The sequence below is a fragment of the Cebus imitator genome, unplaced genomic scaffold, assembly GCF_001604975.1.
Source record: "Cebus imitator isolate Cc_AM_T3 unplaced genomic scaffold, Cebus_imitator-1.0 Scaffold144, whole genome shotgun sequence".
Lineage (NCBI taxonomy): Eukaryota > Metazoa > Chordata > Mammalia > Primates > Cebidae > Cebus > Cebus imitator.
Genome location: NW_016107459.1, coordinates 1944428 through 1968877, shown reverse-complemented (window position 1 = coordinate 1968877; position 24450 = coordinate 1944428). Strand labels below are relative to the sequence as shown.

General features: G+C 35.7%; 1 protein-coding gene across 2 annotated transcripts in view; it reads right to left on the bottom strand.

The window, feature by feature from the left end:
- BMPR1B (bone morphogenetic protein receptor type 1B) overlaps positions 1–24450 on the bottom strand; it is a 398407-nt gene that overhangs the window by 132830 nt on the left and 241127 nt on the right. Inside the window, exon 3 of one of the 2 annotated variants that reach the window (XM_017542431.2) lies at positions 20524–20618. The gene's annotated coding sequence lies outside the window, so the exon portion shown is untranslated. Of the gene's footprint in view, positions 1–20271; positions 20425–20523; positions 20619–24450 lie in introns of those variants that run through there. The other variant, XM_017542435.2, reaches the window with a different exon arrangement.

Below are 24450 nucleotides of genomic sequence, written 5' to 3'. Positions count from 1 at the left end.
AAAAAAAAAAAAAAAAAATCTCACCTGGTAATATCTGGACCAATGTCATCCAAAAGGGTTTTAAATATCTGGATGCTCTCCAGGTCACAGTGGCAGCTACAAAATTTTTCAAAATTGCAGTTTTTATGTGAAAGCTCAAATTTTATCACCGGCGTAAACACTATCAATTATCTGCCTTGAAGTATTAGTTCACTCATTTGGACAAAAATGTCTACTCAATATCTAAGTCTGAATTGTTAGTTTGTCTGTCACATTTTCAATTAAAAATGATGTCCCAGGCTGGGCATGGTGATTTACGCCTGTAATCCCAGAACTTTGGAAGGCAGAAGTGGAAGAATCACCTGAGGTCAGGAGTTGGAGACCAGCCTGGGCAACACAGTGAGACCCTATCTCTACAAAAAATGTAATAATTAGTCTGGTGTGGTGGTGCACACCTGTAGTCACAGCTACTTCGAAGGCTGAGGCAGGAAGATACCTTGAGACCAGGAGTTGGAGCTGTAGTGAGTTATGATGGCACCACTGCACTCCAGCCTGGGCAAAAACGATCAAAAAAGATCTTCTATTAAATAAAGGAACTAGTTCAGCAACAACTCCTTGAGTAAAACCATTGTCCTTCAATATGCAGCAGGACCAAGCGTATTTCTATTTCATCATAAAGAATGTTAAAAAGGCATGAGATTTCACATGATTGAAAATTCTTACTACTTTATGAAGAACATTTTTCAGTTAAATGTTCATTTTTCTTTTCTTTCTTCAAGTGTGTGGCAGTGAAGATCACAATGGCATACAGCACAGCCTGTATGTTGATGGGTGCTTAGGTGGCAGCAATTTTATCTACCTCTGCTTCTAAACCACAGGAGCAAATGTCAGCACAGAGCAAAAGGCAAACAACATGTTTATGTTCTTGTGAAAACAGTTTTGAATTTACAGAGGCCCTAAAAGTTCTTAGAGATATCCACTCCAAAGGGTCCATGGACTACACCTGCAAGCCACTGCTCCGGCTGCCTCTTCCCATGCATCGCAGAAGCCTCTGGGATGGAGGGATAGCCACACTCCCATTCCACCCAATACCCCTGCTAGGTAACACCCTGTGAAGCACAGAACTATTTTGTTCTTAGCAGAGTGTTTTTAACTAGTATTCAGTGGGAAAGTCCCTGGGAAATAACGACATATCAAAAACGTACAAATCTTGAAATCGGGACCTCGGTAGTTAATTGACCCTCGTAGTAAAAATCTACAAATCTAATCACTTAATTTCTAAGGATCCACTTTGTGTATAAAAGATGATATTAAAGGAAGATTAAGTTCCCTTTTAAAATTTTGATATTATAATGATAAAATTAGATAAAAGGTCCCCATATCATCTTACCCTATGTAAAACAGGGAATGCAACCATTCCCAAGTCTTATTTCACAGCCAGGTTAGTGGCCTTTCATTCTGTATAAGCTGCAATATAAACCAGAGAAAAATTCCACACAACTAATTTATTATTAGTTGAAGTTTGGCATAACAAAATTAAAATCTATTCATCAAATTAAATACGTCAGGCTTTTTCACTGTTTTTTAAATAATGGTAGTTGAACCTTAGAAAGAATTGCTTTTATGAACTTATTCTTAATATCTTTGAATCTACACTTCTTGGGTGAACTCTATATATTATAAGATAGTCCAACTTTCTGAATTTGGATGCTGATATAATATTTGCTGAATCAACAAAAATTTATATTAACTGCAGAATTTAGAACTAGAAAAGACTTTACAGTTGATTTAGTTAACAAGATGGCAAATATGTTTAGAACTTACCAGCTGCCTCAGCTATTACAGAATTGTTTATTCGTTCTTTTAACAATTATTAAGAGTTTACAACCTGTCAGACAACCACTCTAAGCACCAGATAAACAGTAATAAACAAAACACAGTCCTGGCCAAATATGAAACTATATTTTCTCTAATGACACAGACTTAGCCTCAGAATCCTTAAAACACTGTACCTAGAAATCACTACTAAGCAAATGTGCTATTTTGATCTAATTTTAAGGTAATACACATCTTTATTTTAGGATGACAAAGTGTCTGATGTGATGCTAGGCGCTACTGGAAACCCTGAAGAAGTAAAATTATTTTCCACAAAAAAGACTATGATCTTAATTAGATAAGGTATTACACACATATACACATAAAGCAAATATATAATAAGTAGTACAACAAAATGTCAACTTTATCACATAACAAATACAATAGACATCTAGACTTCAATGTGGGTTGATGACTTCAAACAATTATGTCTTTTCTAATTCATCACTTCACCCTTGCTGTTTTCTTCTATTTCACGTATCAGTTGTACTATTCTGAAAGTTTACGTTTTCTAATTTTTTAATCATCTTTAAGGACACTGTTTGTTTCCATGTTTATAGAAAACAATGAGTGTATAAATCCTGAGAAACTGGGCAGTCTTAGGACCTGTTTTCTCATGCAATTAGCCTTTTCCAGAGCATAAATAGCCAGCCTGGGGAGTCATCGCTGCAAGGGGTGAGCTGTCTCATATGCAAAGCCTATTCATGTGGGTCCTTTAGTACTGACCTGTACCTGTAAGTCAGCCAAGGAAGCAAATGTCCATGATTTCTCAATGGAAAATCAGATAAAAATTTTATCTAAAATAACATCAGTTGAAGAAAATACATCAAGAACTAGCCTTGCAAGGCTCAAACTAAAAAATTAGCCGTAAAAATAAAATTCTAGAACTTTCACATAATCAAATTAGACAGATATATAGTCACTGTTTGTGGGACAAATAACTCTTGAAAGTCATATGTACTAAATCTGTTTCTCTACTTTGTACAGTGTCCTAACTCTAAAGGCCACACAGTGTTTTTTTTATTTGGAAAACTAGTTATTTAATGAGAAAGTTTCATAATTTTTAACATAAGACAAACCATTAAAAAACATAAATTCCCCTTCAAAAAATTTGCTTTCAACTTTTCCAAAAGTATTATAAAGTTTAATCTCTCAGGAACTCTCTTAAAAATGCTTTCTTATTTTGGATAGGCACCTGTTTGTTTCTATGGGAGTGAGAAATACTAACCCAAACTGTGTTAATTATGAAGAAACTCTTCCCCAAAATTTTGTTGCTTCTTCTCAGTACTATTGTATTTTATCAACTTTGTGTAAATACTTCTAATTCTGCCTGTGTTCTAAAAGGCTATTTAAGATATAGTAAATGGAGGACAGATGTTTAAAACATTGGGTCCAAAATGAAGTTGTAAATACTGCCAGCACAGTAAATTCTGTGATTAATTTTAGTCGGTTTATGCAATAGGTATATTTACACAGCTGGAAAGGCATCAAAAATAACTGTCCCTATGCCAATATTAATTCAAAATCAATATTAATAAGAAGCAGCATAGGCACATTTATATCAAAGTACACAAAGACTAAGTTAAGTACGTATGCTTAAGATTAGAAATGAATCATTCAAACATATCAAGAATCAATTTCTCTTTAATTAATTACATTTTAATGTATTGAAATAATAATTCACAAACTGTGATGTTGGAAAAATTACTGCCTCACTTTCTGGTTCTGCCTAAAAAACATACCTTCCTTCTGACAGATCTAAGGTTCTAAACATGTTTGTACATTTAGACAGAAACCTTCTTAGTTGATCTCTCAGTTCCTTAATTGTGTAAGATATGCAGGTATTGAAACCTTTTCATGAAACTCTGCATTTTAACTTAATGTGTTAAGAAAAACAAACCAGGCCAAGCACAATGGCTCACACCTGTAATCCCAGAACTTTGGGAGGCCAAGGTGGACAGATCACCTGAGGTCAGGAGTTCTTGGCCAGCCTGGCTAACATGGTGAAACCCTGTTTCTACTGAAAATACAAAAAATTAGCTGGGTGTGGTGGTGCACGCCTGTAATCCCAGCTAGTTGGGAGGCGGGAGCAGGAGAATTGCTTGAACCCAGGTTTCAGAGAGTTGAAATTGCACCATTGCACTCCAACTTGGCCAACAAGAGCAAAACAACTTCTCAAAAAAAAAAAAAAAAAAAAAAAAAAAAAAAAAAAAAAAAAAAAAAAAAAAAAAAAAAAAAAAAAAAAAAAAAAAAAAAAAAAAAAAAAAAAAACAGCACAATTATTATTTTTTTTTCTTTGAGGCGGAGTCTCGCTCTGTCACCCAGGCTGGAGTGCAGTAGCACGATCTTGGCTCACTGCAACCTCCGCCTCCCAGGTTCAAGTAATTCTCTACCTCAGCCTCCTGAGTAGCTGGGATTAGAGGTGCCTGACGCCACACCCAGCTAATTTTTGTATTTTTAGTAAAGACAGGGTTTCAACATGTTGACCAAGCTGGTCTTGAACTCCTGACCTCATGGTCCACTCACTTCAGCCTCCCAAAGCACTGGATTACAGGCGTCAGCCACTGGCACCCAGCCCAAAATATTTTTAAATGGATAATGAACTTCAAAGGGGACATCTCAAAATAGGGAATCTGCACATTATATTTATGACTGAAGAGCAATGTCCATTTTTCTTATCAATGAAATAGTTCCATCAATATCTTAAGTAGAACAAATGAGGTAAAGCAAGCTAGTTATCACCTAATATCTATCTTTTATTTTTTCTTGAGACGGTCTTGCTCTGTTGCCCAGGCTGGAGTGCAGTGGTGGGATGTTGGCTCACTGCAACCTCTGCCTCCTGAGTTCAAGAGATTTTCCTTCCCCAATTACAGGCGTGCATCACCACGCCTGGCTAATTTTTGTATTTTAGTAGAGACGGAGTTTCACCATGTTGGCCAGGCTGGTCTTGAACTCCCAACCTCAGGTGATCCACCTGCCTCAGCCCCCCAAAGTGCTGGGATTACAGGCATAAGCCACTGCACCCAATCCCATCTTTTCTTTTTCCTTGGCAACAGATTCCTGGTTTTTCAGAGTAGTAATATAGCCAGCTAAAAGATCATAATGTAGCCATTTAATTAAAAACTTGCTAATGAAATGTAACCAGAGTGGGGACATTTTGAATTTCTGCTTACAGAAATACTTGCCTGGGAGGTATGTGCATATGTCTGTCACTCATATCCACCTCTTCCCTGCTGCCTAGAAATTAGACATGATAGTTAGAGCGATAGCAACCACAATGAACTGTATGTATCACTCAAGATGCAAGGCACATGCTAGGCTGATGCAGCAGAAAAAGAGAGAGGCTAAGTCCCTGAGAGGTCTGTGGAGCAGACTCATAATCCCCAATTGTCTACCTCTGGCTACTATCTTTAGCAAACTAACCAGGAACCAAAAACCAAATACTGGATGTTCTCACTTATAAGTGGGAACTAAACGGTGAGCACTTATGAACACAAAGAAGAAAACAACAGACAGTGGAGCCGACTTGAAGGTGGAGGGTGGGTGGAGGGAAAGGAGCAAGAAAAATAACTATTGGGTACTGGGCTTAATACCTGGGGGGATGGGGTGAAATAATCTGTACAACAAACCCCCGTGACATAAGTTTATCTATGTAACCAACCTTCACATGTACTCCCAAACCTAAAATAAAAGTTTAACAAAAAACAAATTTGTTAACCCAATCAGGTATAGATTAAAAGGCAACTGACATACATCAAAGGTTTTTGACTAAAAAAGAGAGAGAAATAAACTTCTAGAATTTTTTCTACAATTATTTTCAGTTTCTTTACTTCATCCAAATGCAATTTGTAAATGATACAATGCACACATCCAGCATATGAAAAATTAAGCTGATATCTGTGGTCCAATGCCTCATGAGATTGTCCCTAGCATTTTGTAATGGAAGAGAAAATCTGTCAACCCATTTTGATCCATTTGGACACCAAAACTCACCCTGAAACAAATCTTTTTTTAGCTATTACTAAACACCTGGGTGGTCTTCTTATCATAAGAAATAAAGATACAACATTGCTCTGGATTAAAAGGTAATGAAATTCCTGGTTGCCTAGCAAGGATCTTCCAATACCCTGGAGTTTAAAGAGCTTGTCAAAGGGAAGAGCTAAACAATTTTCATACGGTCAAACAATTTCCAAGGATCAGAGACACCCTGCTCCATTTCCTTTGAAGTGCAACACTACTGAAATTTCTCTTTTAAAGAAGTGGGATGACTGTGAGAGCAAAAGACACCAGAACACCAAAAGGAAGGAACAGAGCACCAAAAACAGGTTCTAGATGATGAAGCTGATAAAGAGTTATGGTTCCAAAATAGTGGATAACTGAGAATGGAAGTTTCATTAAACCAGAAGGGTGCCACTTCGGGGTGAGCAAGGACCTATTCCAGGAGGCATAAGAAAACATACATCAATTAATAACCATGGACTGGAATGGATGGAAATAGTTTCCAGGAATGGCACAGCAGGCGGTACAGAAAAACAGCAATAAGAAAGATGAGATTAATTTTGGGGGTCTGAGATTATTGTGCTTATACAAGGAAATGTAAAATATCCATCTTTACCCTGAAATGGGTTCCTCCTATGTCTTCTATTTTCATAAATCATACCAGCATCTAGCCAATTAGCCAGGTCAGACAACTTGAGGTGTTCTGTCACTATTCCTTGTCTGAGTCCCCCAGATCTGTTAGGTTTACGCTCTTTTTATATATTTAGAGTTTCCTTTGACTTGCAATCCTCTGCCTCTTAATTTCATGCTCTCCTTTGATCTCACTCAGTTTTACTATGCCGTCTTTTGGCTAGATTCTCAACTTCGGTTCATCATTCTCTATACTGAAAGAGGAACTCCTCTTCAATGAAAGATACTTCCTTACAAATGAGGACACTGAGGCCCAGAGAGGTTAACTAATTTGTTACAGTTCCCACAGTTACTAGCAGGTGGAGGCAGGATCAGAACTCCGGTTCCCTAAATTCAGAGCCCACCATTTTACCCACTTATCAAACTATCCCCCAGATAAACCATGAAAGTAGAAATTAAGGGTATCCTGAAAACCGGTGCTTGAACCTGACACATATTCCATAACTGTGTCTTAAATATCATAGTTTCGCAATTCCATGAGGCCAACTTCAACTTACTACGAGCTTGGGAAGAACAAACTCTGCATCATTTTAATGAGAATCATGTTGTATGTATTTTTTTGTGACTTGCTTCTTTCATTCAAAATTATGCTTTGGGGATTCTGCAGGCTCATGAATGTAACTGGGGCTCATTCATTTTTATTATGTTAATTCCCCTGCATAAAAATATTTTCCAGTTTATCAATTCTGTTCTCTGCTGGGTTGTTTCCAGATTTGTTTCATTTGTTTGTTTCCCTACCATGTACAACACTACTATTAAAAATTGCATACCTATTTCCTGAGACATACAAGCAAAAATTTCTACAGGATATATACCTAGGGATAGAACTGCTGAGAGAAAAAATATGTTTATGTTCAGTTTCAATTTATCTATACAGTTATACCAATTTGCACCGCCATTAGCAGTGAATGAGAGTTCCTGTTGCTTCACATCCACACCAAAATTTGTTATTTTCGGACTTTTAAATTTTTACCAACATGGTAGGTATGTAATGAAATGGTACATCACACCCCCCTTTTTTTTTTTTCCTAAGAGAGACAAAGAGTCTCATTCTATCAATCAGGCTACCATGCAGTGGAGTGATCACAGCTCACTACAACCATCAACTCTGGGGCTCAAGAGATCCTTCTGTCAGCCTTCCTAAGCACTGGGATTATAGGCATGAGCTACTATGCAACCCTCATCACTCTAGTTTTAATTTAGTTCTTTAATTATTAATGAAGTTCAGCATGTTTTCATATGTTTATTATCATTTGGATTTTCTCTTTTTGAAATTCCTATTTTTATATTTACAAATTTACTTTTCTTACTGATTGACAGATTCTTTAATAAATTCTATATACTAAACCAATTTTGGGTCTTTCTTACTCTTTTTTAGTGTCCTTTGATGAATACAGTTTTGTTTTTTCATTGTAGTGTTGCTGAATTGATTTTTTTTTCTTTATTATTTGCTGTATTTCTGGTCATGGAAAAGAAATTCTTATTTTAGCTGATAATATTTATTTTCTAAATATTTTAAAGTACTGGCTGTCATAGTTAAGTCCTTAATCTATACAGAATTTGCATCTGTTTATGGAATGAGGTGAGTGGTAACAATCTTCATTTTCCATGTGGATAACTTCCTGTAGTGGCAGCTTGGACTCAAGGCTCACTGGGACCTCAGCAAGAACAAGTGTCAGATTGGCTGATGATATCTACCATGGATGGAAGCATTAAACTGAAGTTACTGCATGGCATTACAGATGGAGAGAGAAGGAAAGTGATGTGGCTAAGGGAAAAGAAAATCAAGTTGACAAATTCACTCCACTCACATTTTTATGACTTTTTACCAAGTTTACATAACTCTACATAGTCACGCTGTCATCACTTTTCCCCATACACTATGAGACAGATATTCAATAGTTTACTTAAGCTGGCCTGTATTCCTTATAAACTCTTTACTGACATAGCAACACAGCTTACTAAAACAGTCAGGAAAATATTACTGCCACCCTATGTACTGATTAATAATTTGTATGTGATAATTCAGTGGCTCTCAAACTAGACTCCCTCATAGTTGCACAAGTTCAATGCAGGTGTTCTGCTACTATAATCATATTAAATTCTTTTCTCTGTTTTCAAAAGCAAATTAATGACATTTTCTTAATAAGAAATAACACTCTCCTAACTTTTTTCTTAAATAACTTGTACCTGCTACTCATTATTTCTATAGAGTTTGGTATGGGTTAACATATTACATATTTATTTCTTTACATTTTCACATATTGTAATTAAGATAATCAAGTTTCAGAACTATTCTGGCAAGGCCAAAACACTTGAATTTTCACTCTGGGATCTTCTCCCACCCTACTTCATCTTGATTTTTCCATGTATAAAATGCATATTCTTGTTTCAAAGCATTAAAGAAGCAAGGTGAAAAGAAGCAATAGGTCTTAAAATCCTTTTAAAATGTAAAACATTTTACTAACAGGAGTTATAATTTATAAGAACCTTAAATTACATTTTACAAATAATGAGGCTAGAACGGTCATGAAAAAGTCAACAGATAATTTCTAAAGGTCATTTTTCCATAGCTTTTATTTCTTCTACACCAAACATTTAAAAAAAGCTTCTTCTAACTAAATTAAAAATAGAATTTGCTTCGAATATCATTTTCTGTCCCATATAATTTCTAATAGAGTTCCTGAAAAGCAGAGCCAGGCAAAGGTAAGAAGTTAATGGAATAACTATATACAAATAAATTAAAATATCTATTTTTATACTGATGTGTTCTAAAAATTCATGCCATCATAGTGTGATAGAACGATGATGAATGAAAAAGTCTATTAGAGTCTACCTGAAATCAGACAGTATGATAGATGAAAATTTGACCTGTCTCAAAAACCATTCCAGAGTACAAAATGGATTTATTTGAAAGAACATGTTTTCCCACGTATTGTTGCTGTTGTTGAATAAAGAAACCCTGGTAGAGTTACAAAAGTAAGAAAAATATAAAATGACATGAGAATAATATATTTAAATTAATTTATCAATATTTATAAATATCAACACACTCTTGCCTTCTTTGTAGGAACAGAGTTGATGCTCTCTGGTTTGGACATCTGATAAATATGAAAGCCTTATGAATTGCTGCGATACATCTCAAACTTTTAGACATGTATAGGGGTAGAAAAGTAAAATTACTTATTTTAAAAGAGAGTCACATACTATACTGTAAAGTTTTAAGGATCAGAAGGTAGAGCTGGGCACGGTGGCTCACGCCTGGAATCTCAGCAATTTGGGAGGCTGAGGCAGGTAGATCATGAGGTCAAGAGTTTGAAACCATCCTGGCCAACATAGTGAAACCCTGCCTCTACTAAACATAGAAAAAATTAGCCAGGTGTGGTGGCGTGTGCCTATAATCCTAGCTACTTGGAAGGCTGAGGTAGGAGAATCACTTGAACCCAGGAGGCAGAGGTTGCAATGAGCAGAGATGGCACCATTGCACTCCAGCCTGAGCGACAGGGCGAGACTCTGTCTCAAAAAAAAAAAAAAAGAAAAGAATCAGAAGGTATTTGATTCCAACCTACATAATCATGGGCATTGTTATTTAACTTTCCTGAATTTCCATTTCCTTACCTTTAAAATAGGGATAACAATAGCCATCACACAAAATTATTATAAGGATTAAATGAAACTTTTTTTTTTTTTTTTTTGAGATGGAGCCTTGCCCTGTTGCCCAGGCTGGAGTGCAATGGTATGTTCTTGGCTCACTGCAACCTTAGCCTCTGTAATTCAAACAATTCTCCTGTCTCAGCCTCCTGAATAGCTGGATTACAGATGCCCACCACCACGCCCAGTTAACTTTTGCATTTTTAATAGAGATGGGTTTTCAACCATGTTGGCCAGGCTGGTCTCGACCTCCTTACCTTGTGATCCACCTGCCTCAGCCCCTCAAAGTGCTGGGATTACAGGTGTGAGTGACCAGACCCGGCCGAAACTATTATAATGTATACAAATATCCATAACATGTTGACAAAATTACCATTAATTTTAAAATGAGAGGGTAAATGACTTTAGGGAAATTGTGAAAGATGCTAATTACAGTTTTACATTTTATAAGGGTAAAAATATCATTATAAAATGTATAAGGGTATACATTTTATACCCTTTTTTCTTGCTTCCAGGTATTTACTGTTTATGTTACAATTGGAAAGATTTTCTTCAAATTGCACAAAAGAAGAGTTTTCTAATAGAATTGGGCGATAGGAGACAGAGGATAAAGGTTGAAATTTTTTAAAAAATCAGTAACAACTTGGTATAGCAGATAACTTGCTGAGATGCAACTGACATTTATGAACAAGATTAAAAAGAAAATAACAACTAGGAAAGAAAGGAGGGAGTGGGGAAGAAGAGGGATCAAGAAAGGAAGTGGGTAACCACTAAAGGAAGCAGGATAGGAGGAGGGAAACAGAGAGGGGAGTGACAGCATGCCTTGCTCCTGGCTGGGTGGATGGGCTGTCTGAGAGGTCATCCTAAGTCACCGTGTTTCTTGAACTGCCCTAAAATGTAAGAAATCAGCGGCCTTACAGGAGGCCAATGTACAACTGACCATCTGTGTGTTCTACATTCCTTATGCTATTTCTAAACCAGTATTTGATCTCAGGGATGCTCTAATAGCATCAATTAATATGACTGGCAACACACAGCTAATAAGCAGAAACATATGTGTCACCAAAAATATTTTATTAAAATATAACCAAAATTTTAAAATTGATTCTCTACCTCTGCAATTCATAGTAGTTTGGACTATTAACAATGGAAATCATGTTAGCGCAAATATCACATTTCCTTTTAACTAGAAGGAACACACACTATGGGAACAGCTTCACACTGACCACAAAACCAGCTTCCCAAGTTATGAACACATGGCTTCAGGAGACATATTTTAAACTCACATTGTGCTTTACAAGCTGTACCGATCGACTTTGTATTGCAATGGCTAAAGAAAAAAAACATTCAAAATTGTTGTTTCTACCAATAATAATTTGAAATAATTATATGCGGATTATTAATGAGTAACTCAAGTGACTATATGTATTGTATCTTGGCTCATAAAACAAATAACAACAAAAAACCCTACAAATTCAAAGAACTGTGAATTACTTCAGTAGAACATTGTGTCCTAGGTCACCATGCTTTCTTTCTCTATTATTGTCAAGATTGATTTGCCAACAAGCCTCTGACAATAAACATAGATATAAATTTCAAGGTTAGTAAGCTACACTACTACTGGGAATAATGATATATTAATTTACTGATGAAGTTAAAATTGGTATAGAAAGAAGTAGAGAGAGGCTCTTAAGAAAAAAATGTATTTTACACAGAGAAAAAGCAAATATTCACCCGAGGAAATTAATATATAAAACCGTAGCTGAATTATGTTTCAACCATACACTGTGCAATAATCATCTTTACATTAAAGCAGGAAAATAAGTATGATTGAAAAATGAGGAATAATATAAATAACCTATTTAGGACTTTTAAGACAATACAAATACTGATGCATAATATTTCAAATAACAATAGAACACCCTGCTTATTAACTAAAAGGTATAATTTAATTTTAAATGTTCTAGGGCAAGGCTATAAAACAAAATGAAGTGTGGCAGAATTGTTACCAAAGACATACCAATGAATCAACAAAAGGCAGAGTGATTCAAGGGGGAAAATGTCCTATATTATCTTGAACCAACATTGTTTGCCTTGAGTTAAAAAGAAAAATAGAATAAAACATTTCATGGTGGGAAAATGCATAACAAAAATTAAAATTTCAAAGGATGTCTTTATATAAACTTTTACATGTGAACCCCCTCACAAGTACACAAACACGAACTATGTTTATCAAGTATATTCAGAGCGGACTAAACTATCCTCTTACATCATTCCAGGTAACCAATTAGTATATACATACTGAGTTCTGATGACGCCAAAATATCCAGAACTTCCTTCCCTTCTTCAGACACGAGACCTTGAAACCACAGCAACGAGCTTGAATCTCTTAGCTAAGTAGCTTAAAACAGAGATGATAGCAAAAGCTGTTGGTTAGTGAGACTCATTTCTCCCCCAAATGAAACTTATAGTACAGAAAAAGAGACCCAGATGGAACAGTCACTCCCTGATGACCTCGCAACTCCTTGTCAACTTTCCTGCTAAGGTCATAAGCAGATATGTGAGGGAGGGCATGGTGCTGTTAAGCATATGAGGAAGAACTGAAATATAAGTAGGCTAAAATGAAAGAAAATGATAAAAATCAATAGTTGTAGTAAAATCTGAGGACGTTAAAAAGAATTTTTTAGCTGCTTTGAATCTAATTTAAATAGGATTATTTCCTTCCTTTTTGAGATTCTGGTATCTTCAGTGCTAATCCCAAATAAGAAGTTTCCTCATGTTACCAGTTTCATTGACTTGCCTTTATACTTTGAAAGTCATCATTCCTGAACTCACTTTTTCACAGATGGACTCAAGCTGGTAAGATTCTTGCCATCAGAACCCTACGGACCCACATGTATTATCACTACTTTTGGCAAAAAGCAGAATTTCTTTCTTTGGCAATGCTTCCTTAAAAGATGGACTTTGGCCAGATGTGAGATTAAATCATGACCTTATCGCTTATTAGCTATGTGAGGTTATCACGTTACTTTACACTTCAGGGTCTCAGTTTATTTTATCCTAAAAAGAGGAAATAAGAATAAGTCATCCAAAAGTCTATTCGAAGGAATAATAAAATATATATTTAAACATATATACACACATACATGCACCCTTGGTAAATGGAGGCGGTTATTCATACATAATTTCTCAATCACACAGATTATTAAGTCTGCCTTAACATAAGTAACATACACAGTGTCTTGCCTATAGTAATTTCAAGAATCATGCCAAGTTAAATCCAACATCACCACCCTAACATGTTCCAATGCTTTAATCTCATTAAACAAGAAACATCAACTTTATTCCTTAGAGATAAAAATTTTAATGCAATACAAACTGAAGGGTAACACAAAGAATTAAATTTTTGTCACAGGATACAAGAGAAAGATGAGTTCACAAAAAAAAAGTGGGAAAGGGGAAGAACAATTCAATAAAAGTGCTGAAGTACTTGGTCAAAAAAATCTTTGTGGACTATAGTATTAATAGTAAATTAAGACATAAAAACATAGAAAAGTAATTTTCCTATTTCTAGATTTTAAAAAGGCTAAGTTTCAAAAGATATTGAGAAAATATCGATTTGCTTTAATAAAAATATTTCAAAACATACTTATGTTTCAAAACACATAAAACAAAATTTAAAAATAATCCAAATCTTATGAAAGCAGTTACAACTAATAGGTCTTTAAAGAATCAAGATCCTTTCATTTTTTTAAAAATAAGGGAACAGTTCTAAACCAGTAAGGAGAATAGAGCCTCTGAAAAAAAAGAGTAAGTATATAAATAGATAAATTATAAAGAATAAAATGGTAATTACTCTGATTTAAACTCACTAGTAATTACGAATAAGTAAATTAAATATCACTTTCCTCTATCATATTAGCAAAGATTTTTAAATTACACATTTCTTTGCAGGCAAGATATTTAAAAAGTAGGAAATACCTATTTAAAGTGAAAGGTATTAATCCAATGGAAAATTATCACAAAGGGATAACCAGGCTTTTTTGTTAATGGAAAAGCATGAAGAGAAGGTCACTTTGCTTCTGATATGAGGGAGGAGGAAACAGGAAAGTACAGAAATCACCAGCTGAGGCTGAGAATAACCTTCAACTATTATCTTCAAAACTTCTTTCATTGCTTATACATTGTTGGTAGGAATGTAAATTAGTTCAGCCACTGTGGAAGCAGTTTGGAGATTTCTCAAATAATGTAAAACAGAACTACCATTCGACCCAATGAATCCCACTGCTGGGCATAGATCTAAAAGAAATAGTTCTAACCAAAAAGGCACATGCACTTATATGTTCATCACAGCACTATTGACAACAGCAAACACATGGGGTCAAGCCAGCTGCCAATCAACAGTCGTTGGATAAAGAAAATATGATACATATACATCATGGAATAGTACACCGCCATAAAAAAGATTGAAATCATGTCCTTTGCAGCAGCTTAGATGCAGCTGGAAGCCATTATCCTAAGTAAATTAATATAGGAACAGAAAACCAAATACCATATATTCTCACTTCTAAGTGGCAGCTAAACACTGGGAACTCATGGACATCCAGATGACAACAACAGAAACTGGAGACGACTAGAGATGGAGGGAGAGAAGGGAGGAAAACTAAAAGCTACCTAGTGGGTACTATGCTCACTACTCGGGTGACGGGATGATTTGTATTCCAAGCCTTAGCATCACACAATACACCTATGGAACAATCCTGTACATGTACTCCCTGAATTTAAAACAGAAGTTGAAATCATAAGACCACAACAAAAACCTCTTTGATCTAAGTATACAAGCAAGTTTTACCAGCAACCTTAATATTAATAAGAATCGATGGAACCAAAGAGCCCCAATCTCGTTGGGAGTGGTGGGAATAGAAACAGAGGAGCAAACAGACTTACTAGAAGATGACATGGACAAAACAAACCTGTTTTGCCCCTCTCTACATCTTTGATTCTTTATATTTTTAAAAGAATACTATATGAACGTCAATATAACATAGAAAAGCACATTGAATTCTTTCATTTTTGTTTTAAAGGAAGTTTTTTCCAGTTGTAAGTTAGAACAAATAATCATCTTTAAACAAAATTGTGAAACAAAATATAGCCATATATTTCCTAATGAAATACAGATATTCTACATTGTAACCTTAGACATAATCTAAGCATAAAACTTGTTTTTTAGCTTCTATCTTCTGCTCCAGTACTATCTGCCACGTTCTGTTGAATGAATGGTTGCGTAGCAGAATGTGATTATACCATGAAACAGAATAGAGTAACTCAGGAGACCGAGAAAGGATATCTGTCATTAGAAAAAAAAATAAGTGGGAATGTACTCCATCTCACTCGATGGCAAATTACTAGCTTTAACTTGAAGGAATTAAAAAATAATGGAAAGGAGTCTAATACAAGACAAGACACAGAGACACAACAAATTAAGCTTTGAATTCAGTACGAAAACTAAAAACAGAGCAATTACACTCAGACAAGAAAAGCCACATCAACAAAATACTGGCCTAATAATTACATAATACTAATTTTTATCCAAATCTTAACTAGGTACTTGAAAAGCTGGTGTTTGGCAGGTTACGTTAGCTGTAGACGCCACAACTGCCCATTGAAAAAATGGAAGTACTGAAGAAAAGCTTTAAAGTACCACTTCCATCATTAATTTACTCTTCTCTCAGGTTCTATGAATTACATGTCCTTCACTGTTATAAAAAAAATTTTGGTTGGCAATAAAGCTCCTAACAATAATAAAATAAGACTTGATTGTTTTGGTAAAATCCTTTATGCCTCATTCCAACCACAAAGTTCTTTTAGCTTTTCTTGGTGCTGGTGGTAGTGTTTTTGCTTATGTTTGTTATTGTTATAATCTTTCCATACTGAGGGAAGCTTGGGTTTCCCTCCTCACTGGCTAACAGGAACTTGGTATATTTTTACGCCCATACTAAAGAAACTTCCATCATCCTAATCATATAATATTTATATTATCTGATATGCCAGTGAGATCTATAATATCCATACCTATAGCTCTTTGCTAAGGCACCTTCTTCACATATTTTAACACAGGATAGTTATATGGGCAAAATGTATCTTAAAAGGAGTTCTAAATTGAATTATGGTCCATTCCAAGCAATTAAGATTACCAAATTTTCCTATGAAAATACCAATCTTGTTTTCATTCCTAAGACAGATACAATTCAAGGTTAAACAAACAGAAGAGTCATATTCAATGTCTGGAAGATGTTTACAAGGCTTAAAGAGTAATGGAAACTGCTGGTAGAGTACACTAAGAAGTAAAAATAATCAAATTAGGAAAACTCTAAGTTACCCAAATTGTTCATGAAGCTTTACATTTGTTCCTGGTATATAAAATATTTAATATATAAAGTAAGTACTTTTATGTATAATGGGCAAATAAAATTCAATTAAAGGCAAAATAAATTTCCTTTTTATTGAATAGCGGAGCTAAAAGAAACAGCTGCGATTTCTCAACTACTTTTTTTAAACGTCAACTTCCTTCTCTTTCAACATTTCTATTTTGAGAAGCAAATTCTTCTTCTGCCTGAAATGGAATATCACCTTTCAGGTTTGAGAATTTTTAGGCCATGATTTTCTATTATTTCCTTAAAACCCAAACTATCTCTGCACCATAAACGAAATCAGAAGGTATACCTTTACTAGTAATATTGGGAGCAATTTCACTCTGCAATTCTCTAGGCTACACGAGGATGGACATCTTCTCTCCTGAAGCTCTCTCCGGGCCTTTGGGGAGGCATGATGCTGTCTTCAGTTTGATAGGGCATCACTTAATTCATCACAGCAGTCAACAATGCAACAGCAACTAGTTTTTTTTGACAGACTTCACAAAATTAATTACATAAACAGCACTTTTGGAATATATATCTTGAATTTTTATTTCCTAACCAGTATCATTGACTTTTGTTACTCAAATAAGCTTATGAGTTCAGCAAATATCTATTTGCATGGATACACACACATACCCACACACACACTACACTGTGATTGGTCTTAGAAAAAGAAACAAAATAATGTTTCAGATTATTATTAACCCCAAAGTATGTACCATCTACTTGAGATGCTTTTCTTAAATCTAATCAAAAATTTAAAATATATTAAAGTAAAAGGGCTATAAAGAAAAGTATGTTTAAAATAAATATGATAGTTTTTGTTTACTTCAAATTCTGTAGCACTTGTTATATGCTAGGTCTTGGGTAAGCATAAAAAACATTAAACTTAAAAATCTGGCCATAAATAGGTTACAGTCTGAGACAGAAACAAAAGCATAAAACACTGTATTATCAAGCTCTGTAAAGTACCGGGACAGAGATTTATATAGGAGGCCAAGTCACAGAGTCTAAGAGTGGACCAGCAGGCCTTTCTCCACTGAGGCTAGAAGGCAAAAACTGGGAAGAGGGTTTTCAAGATAGAACAGCATAAATGATTCAAGAAAAAAGCAATCCAATGTGGACTGTTTGAGAAATAGAAGATTTCAATACCGCCAGCAAATAAAACTGAGAAAGGGGAATATTCTCATAGATGGGCAAGAGAGTTGTAGACAATAGCCCAGAAGGAATGGCAAAAGATTAATATAGAACAAAAGTAGAAGGTATATGAATAAGACACTCAGAGTAAAGCCTGAGAAGTAGAAAGACGGGGATGGGAAGGTTTTAGCATAAAAGCAATGGGTTCATCAGGGTAGGAGACTGATCCCTCCAAAAGTAGTGCAGGACCAGGGATCCTTCCTGTAATCCTAGTACGTCAGGAGGCCAAGGCAGGAAGATTACCTGAGGTCAGGAGTTTGAGACCAGCCTGACCAACAAAGAGAACTCCCATCTTTACTAAAAATGCAAAAGTAGCTGAGTGTGGTGGCGCACGCCTGTAATCCCAGCTACTTGGAAGGCTGAGGCAACAGAATTGCTTGAACCCGGGAGATGGAAGTTGCGGTGAGCCAAGATAGCACTACTGCACTCCAGCCTGGGCAACAAAAGCAAAACTCCATCACAAAAAAAAAAAGAAAAAGAAAATAAGAGTAGTGCAGCAGATGAACTACTAGTAGACCAAATATAAGTCTAGGACAGTGAGATCAATGAGGGCTAACATTCATATAATATTTCAAGCTAAATTCATTCACATTGCTTCAATAGATAATTAACACATAATACAAAAGATGCCATTTTATGTTTTGTAAAATATGCCTGCCTATAAAATATTATTTATAAATAGTATAAATAAGCAATGTCAGGATGGACAACAGGGCCATAAATAATATTGACAGGGCATTTCAAGTTATAAAACACTCAAGCAGTCTTCAACCAAAATACATCCTAATTTTGACATCATCATCTAATGTCACGATTTTGTATTTCTTCTTGATTTAAAGGAAAACTTTCTTTAATTTCTCTTTATTGTAGCTCTTCATTTGCCTTTTCAGCCCACATTTCAACAACGTACTTCAGAAACAAGACACCAGAAGTAATAAAAACAAAACCAATAAAAAGAGGAAATAAAGCAATTATCATGCCACTGTTTATGCAAAATATAAAGCAAAAAATAAATAAAAGGCACTGAATAAAAATCTGAAATTAAAATCTTGATCATGAGATGTTACTCAAAAGCAAGAGCAAAGAAAAAATTATGAACTTAGCCAGTTAGTTTCTATAATTGAGAAATGCCCATTCTAGATCAATCATGATTGTACTTTCAAAATAAAGGTATTGTCAAAAATCTAAATCAAATGCACTAATAAAAAGGCAGAGTTTGAAGAAGTACAAAGATTCAGATGATAAAACAAGCATTAAATGAATGTTAAAATACAGTTTAAGATACCAATTAAACTAGCCTTAAAGCATTTCTGAATTAATAAAATGATTTTTGAAACGTTTTGCATCATTTGAAAAGTTATATATGCATTCAACAAAAGTGATACTGCAGAATTATTGGTCTCATTTTAAGATTCTTATTTGGATGTAAACATATTCTACCTGCTGTTTTAAATCTGACTTATCCCGTTTTAGAATGAGCTCATTTCTGAATATTAGCCCCTAACACAAAATCTGTGCCAGAGTAATAGATTTTCCTCATAGATCTATTGGTGTACAGTTTCAGCTCTACAGCAGCACCAATCTCATTTTGGTTTTTAACTTAAATATGTAGTAAAGACAACCCTTTGGAGCTATAATCACCATCTAAAAACCTAACATAACAGTTCTAAATATCATGCTAATGCTGATAGTTCCACATTCTGAAAAACAATCAAGGAAATTTTCATTATGTCAGTAAATTTCTTATAGTTAAGGCCACATTTCTAGTGAAACAACAATTTACTTTCTAGTACATGTGTAGTAGACATAAACATACAAATATATACTTTACATGAGTGTTCTAAAGCAGAAAATACATAGAAAACAATTTTTCTGTCTCCTTCAGTGCCAATGCTTTTAATGGTAATCTGGAATATGCAAAACCATAACGAAGATGAACATGCTACAACAGCAGGCACATACACAGAAACATATTTAAAGTGCCACATGTGATGACAGGAAAAAGCGAACTATTAATGTGCAGGAGGAGATGTTAATTTTAGTTTGAGGTTTAGTAGGGAGCCGCAGTTTTTAAAGAACCAATAGCAAGTGCCCTGGACAAGCAGAGAACTCCTCAGTGCTTGTCTTTGGCACTGTGGATTAGGAAGACTGTTCTCACTTCTCACCGCCCCAGGTTCTCTCTAATCCCAAAGGTACTATTTCACTTCAGTGCACTGGCAAATGGACATTAGCTTCTTTTTTAAAAAGACTCCATGTTACCCAAATTCCCAGCTTCCACATTTTGACACTGTCTATTGCATCTCCAAACATTCATCTGAATGTTTCCATTACAATCCATGTCTAGACCACCACTCACTACAATCAACTTAACGGACACTAATGTTTTCATACCGACATAAAAGTCAATAGGAATTTGCCAACTGGAAGACCTCGCGTTTGACAGAATGAAGAGACACAAACTTACTGATAGGACACAATATGAAATTGGTGCTTAAGAGCTGTTCCTACCACACGCAGGAAATGTCTTGTGAATGTACCCGGCATTCTCAACAGCAGTACACAAAACAGCTCTGCCACCAAGAACATTCTTACCCAGCAGGCAGCCCTCCTCATTAGCTTTGACAAGCCACACAGCCCTTTGCTTACTGGTACAGTGCAGCCAACAGGGAGAGGGAGTTTACAAGTAACAGCAAGACAGAACTGGCTAATTACTTACCTTCTCACTTATGGCAGGCTTGCTTGTTTAACTTTTTGTTTCCTCTCTTGTCATAGCTCAGCGCCAAATGGTTATGAATCAGCAGAAGTCTGAACCTGACAGTTAAAAAGAATATATTTTCAGAAAAAAATTGGAAATTAACATTCCCTCCACTTCAGTCTTTCGGTCCTTGCCCTCTGTGTGCATGTTATTCTCCCCTTTTCTCTCTCTGCAAGGCAGCTACGTAGTGGTCTATAAATATTGACCCTGACACTTGCTCAGTGCTTTGCTTGCTCATGGCACAGGTCTGTGTTACTGAACACCGTGGTAATACTCCGGCAAAGTTCTCAGCTGCTCAGACAAAGCTGTGGATTGGCTCACTACCCAGCAACCCTGTGCTTGCCTGGAAATACCATTCTGCTGCCAGCTTTACAGATGCTATGGGCCTTTCCTGAGGCCCAAATCAGGCACAGAAGGGCAATTATGAAGTTTGTCTGAAGAAATACAGCTTTCCCCAGGCAGGTGGAGAAAAGTGGGGCTAGGTGGAGTCAGAGACAAGAAAGGAAATACTGCCTTTGTTTTGGCCAAACAACGCAATCTCAAACCCTTTATGAAAGTCGTATCTAAATGTCAATCAAGCTTTATAAAACTTAATTATGACATATTATGAATCCAAATGACACAGGAAAGCAGTCTTTTAATTGTTTTTAATATTGTTTCTCAATGAGGAAGGCTGCAGTAACTACATAACTGGTCACAAAAAATATATCAACATAAGTTCATTTGGAGAATGATAGAAATGCATAGGAAAGTATAATATTAATCAGATACATCATATATTTAGTGAAAGATGCTAAAATATAACCTGAAATTGTAACTCAACATAATATTTATTTACAGTTCAAATATAAACTTCTATACTTACGACAAGTTGAACGTTTAAATTTTAGATTAAGGATAGAATCCTACAGTATATGGTTTGCAGGCGACATAAGGTACCTAGTATCTCCATATACCACCTATAATGTACACAGTATGAACAAGTAGAAAATAAATCAGTCCATATTTTTTACTTCCTGTCAAGGATAATAATTTGTTTACTAAAATTTTCACTTGATTAAATCAAAGGTAAAGGAAACTTTTGGGAGTCTCTGGTCACTTTACTCATCTTAGGGATAAGAAAATCAACCCCCAGTCTGGTTACTTTGCCCAGGGTCACACAGAACTTTGTGGCAGAGCCAAAACTAGAATCCTTGCCTGACTGCTCCTTCTGTTAGAACGGTGGTTCTCAAGCTCATCTTTAGGCTCATCTTCATGTGAAAGCTTCCTGAAATCTTACCAGTAAAGGCAAGTATTACAGCCAGAAATACGATCAGCACAGAACAAAATTAACTTTTTACAGTGTAATTGACCCAAAAAATAAAGTTACACCATAAGAATTAACTTTCAAACAACTGAAATCCACCTTTCCTTGCTTAATGCAATAACTAATATTTATCTAATAAAATAGCTTATTGTCAAGAGAGGCATATAACTAGGTACCGAACACGCAAAGATAAAACATAGTTCTTAACTCTCAAAGACCTTCAAGTTCTATTTCCAGAAAAACAAAAGAGAAGTTCAATGTAAAACAACATTGCAACAAAGACTACAGGAGGAAGCCAAGGGAGAAGGGAAAATGAGCATCTGAGCTAACATGAACTGGGAGTAGAAGAGGTAATTTCTCACTCCAGACTTCTGGATCTTAAAGAATGAGCAGAAGGTAGTGAGGCAAAGAAGGGAAGAATAACACAATCAAGACACAGGCAGGAAAGAGCACAATATATACTTAGAACTTCAAATAGATCTTTCTTGCTGGAGCTTAGAACGTAAGACAGAAAGTAGTTAAACAAAACAAATAGGAGGAGGAAGGTGATGAGAGATTTTACAAGCCAGGTTGACAAACGTGTGTTTTATAGAGTAGGACAGGCTACCAGACTTTAACTGCCTTTATTCACAGACTTTTAAAAGAATTTTGAAAAATTATGTAACCATTTACACGTTACCAAATTAACGGCTACAAATTTTCACCTGTGGTAAAATATGTACTTGCAAAGAATTTCTACCCTATTGGAAATATTGACATTTTAAAACAAAACACATCATGTATTTTAAGTATACTCAATAGCATCTAAATCCACAATGATTTAATATAACCATTATCTATTTAAATAACACACAGAGATGCTTCTTTTGGCCGCTGAAATTTACACTGCTATTTATTTTCTTGACTTTATTTCCATCTTACTGCCTCATAGAATTTTTACATATTTTATAATTAAGTCTTCAGTTGTTCACCCTGTCATCTGCTTTTTGTTCATTTGTTTGTTTGAGATGGAGTCTTGCTCTGTTGCTGAGGCTGGAGTGCAGTGCTGTTATCTTGGCTCACTGTAACCTCCATCCCCAAGATTCAGGCAATTCTTTCTCAGTCTCCTGAGAAGCTGGGACTACAGGCATTTGCCACCACACCCAGCTAATTTTTGTATTTTTAGTAGAGGCAGGGTTTTGCCATGTTGGCCAGGCTAGTCTCAAACTCCTGACCTCAGGTAATCTGCCCACCTCGGCCTCCCAAAGTGCCGGGATTATAGACGTGAGCCACCACACCCTGTCATACTTCTCTGCAATACAAATTTAATGCATTAGTTGATTTTTTTAATGTTAAAATTTCTATGACTCCAGGATAATGCACCATAATAACATTTGGGATGGATAAGGGTATGCTTTTCTTTTGTAAGGTGAGAGAAAGAGTGCTGCAAATAAAGCACTATTCTTAGCCAGATCAATATTAATAAAGAGTTTATGTAGAAGTGGAGAATCTGGACACTGACTCCATTAGAATTACCCATTCAACTGCTAAGAGAAAGAAACCAGTCTGAAAAGACTACATACTGGGCTGGGGACAAGTGGCTCACACCTGTAAACCCAGCACTTTGGGAAGCTAAGGAAGAGGCATTACTTCAAGCCAGTAGTTTGAGACCAGCCTGGGAAACATAACAAGACCTTGTCTCTACAAAAAAATGTTTAAAAAACAAACAAACAAAAAAAAAAAAACAACCTTAAATTAGGCAGGTGTGGTAGCACGCACCTGTAATCCCAGCTGAGGTGAGAAGATCCCTTGAACTCAGGGATTTGAGCCTGGAGTGAGCTACGACTGTGCTACTCCACTCCAGCCTGGAAGGCAGAACAAGACCCCATCTCTCTAGAAATAAAAGGCTACATACTGTAGGATTCTTACTGTATAGCATTCTGGAAAAGGCAGCACAATATACAGTGTAAAGATTAGTGGTTGTAAGGAGATGACAATGAAACACAGGGGATTTTTAGGGCAGTGAAGCTATTCTGTAAGATGCTGTAATGGCAGATGAATGATATTATGCATTTGACAAAGCCCACAGACCTGTGAAACACAAAGAGTAAGCCCTAACGTAAACTATGAACTTTAGTTAAGACTCTTCCTCCGTCTTCTAAGGTGTGTGGTCTAGAGGGAGTAGCAGTATTATTTACGGAGTGATCACAGTCTAAGAGGGGTTTTGGAAATATTATCTCTAACACTACAGACAACACTGGCAGACAGTTATGTTTTTGTCTTTTTAAAAATAAAGAAAATGAGGCTGAGTGTTAAGTGGCTTGTCTGAAGTCATGTGATTAATAATTTATAGAACTGAGATTCAGCCCAAATCTCTCTGGCTGGACTACATTACCACATAACGCGTTTGTATCAGTCACTGGAGATGTACAGGCCCATGCCCAGGTAAGAAAGTAGATTAAGCAGTGCGAACACAAAGTCAGGACGGATTTAAAATGCTGTATTCTGTATTTATCTTAAGGAACTTCCTGAATTTTAATATTGAGTATTGGAAGGTAGCAGAAAGAGAGGTCTAACAAATTAAGCAGTGGATGAAATTAAAG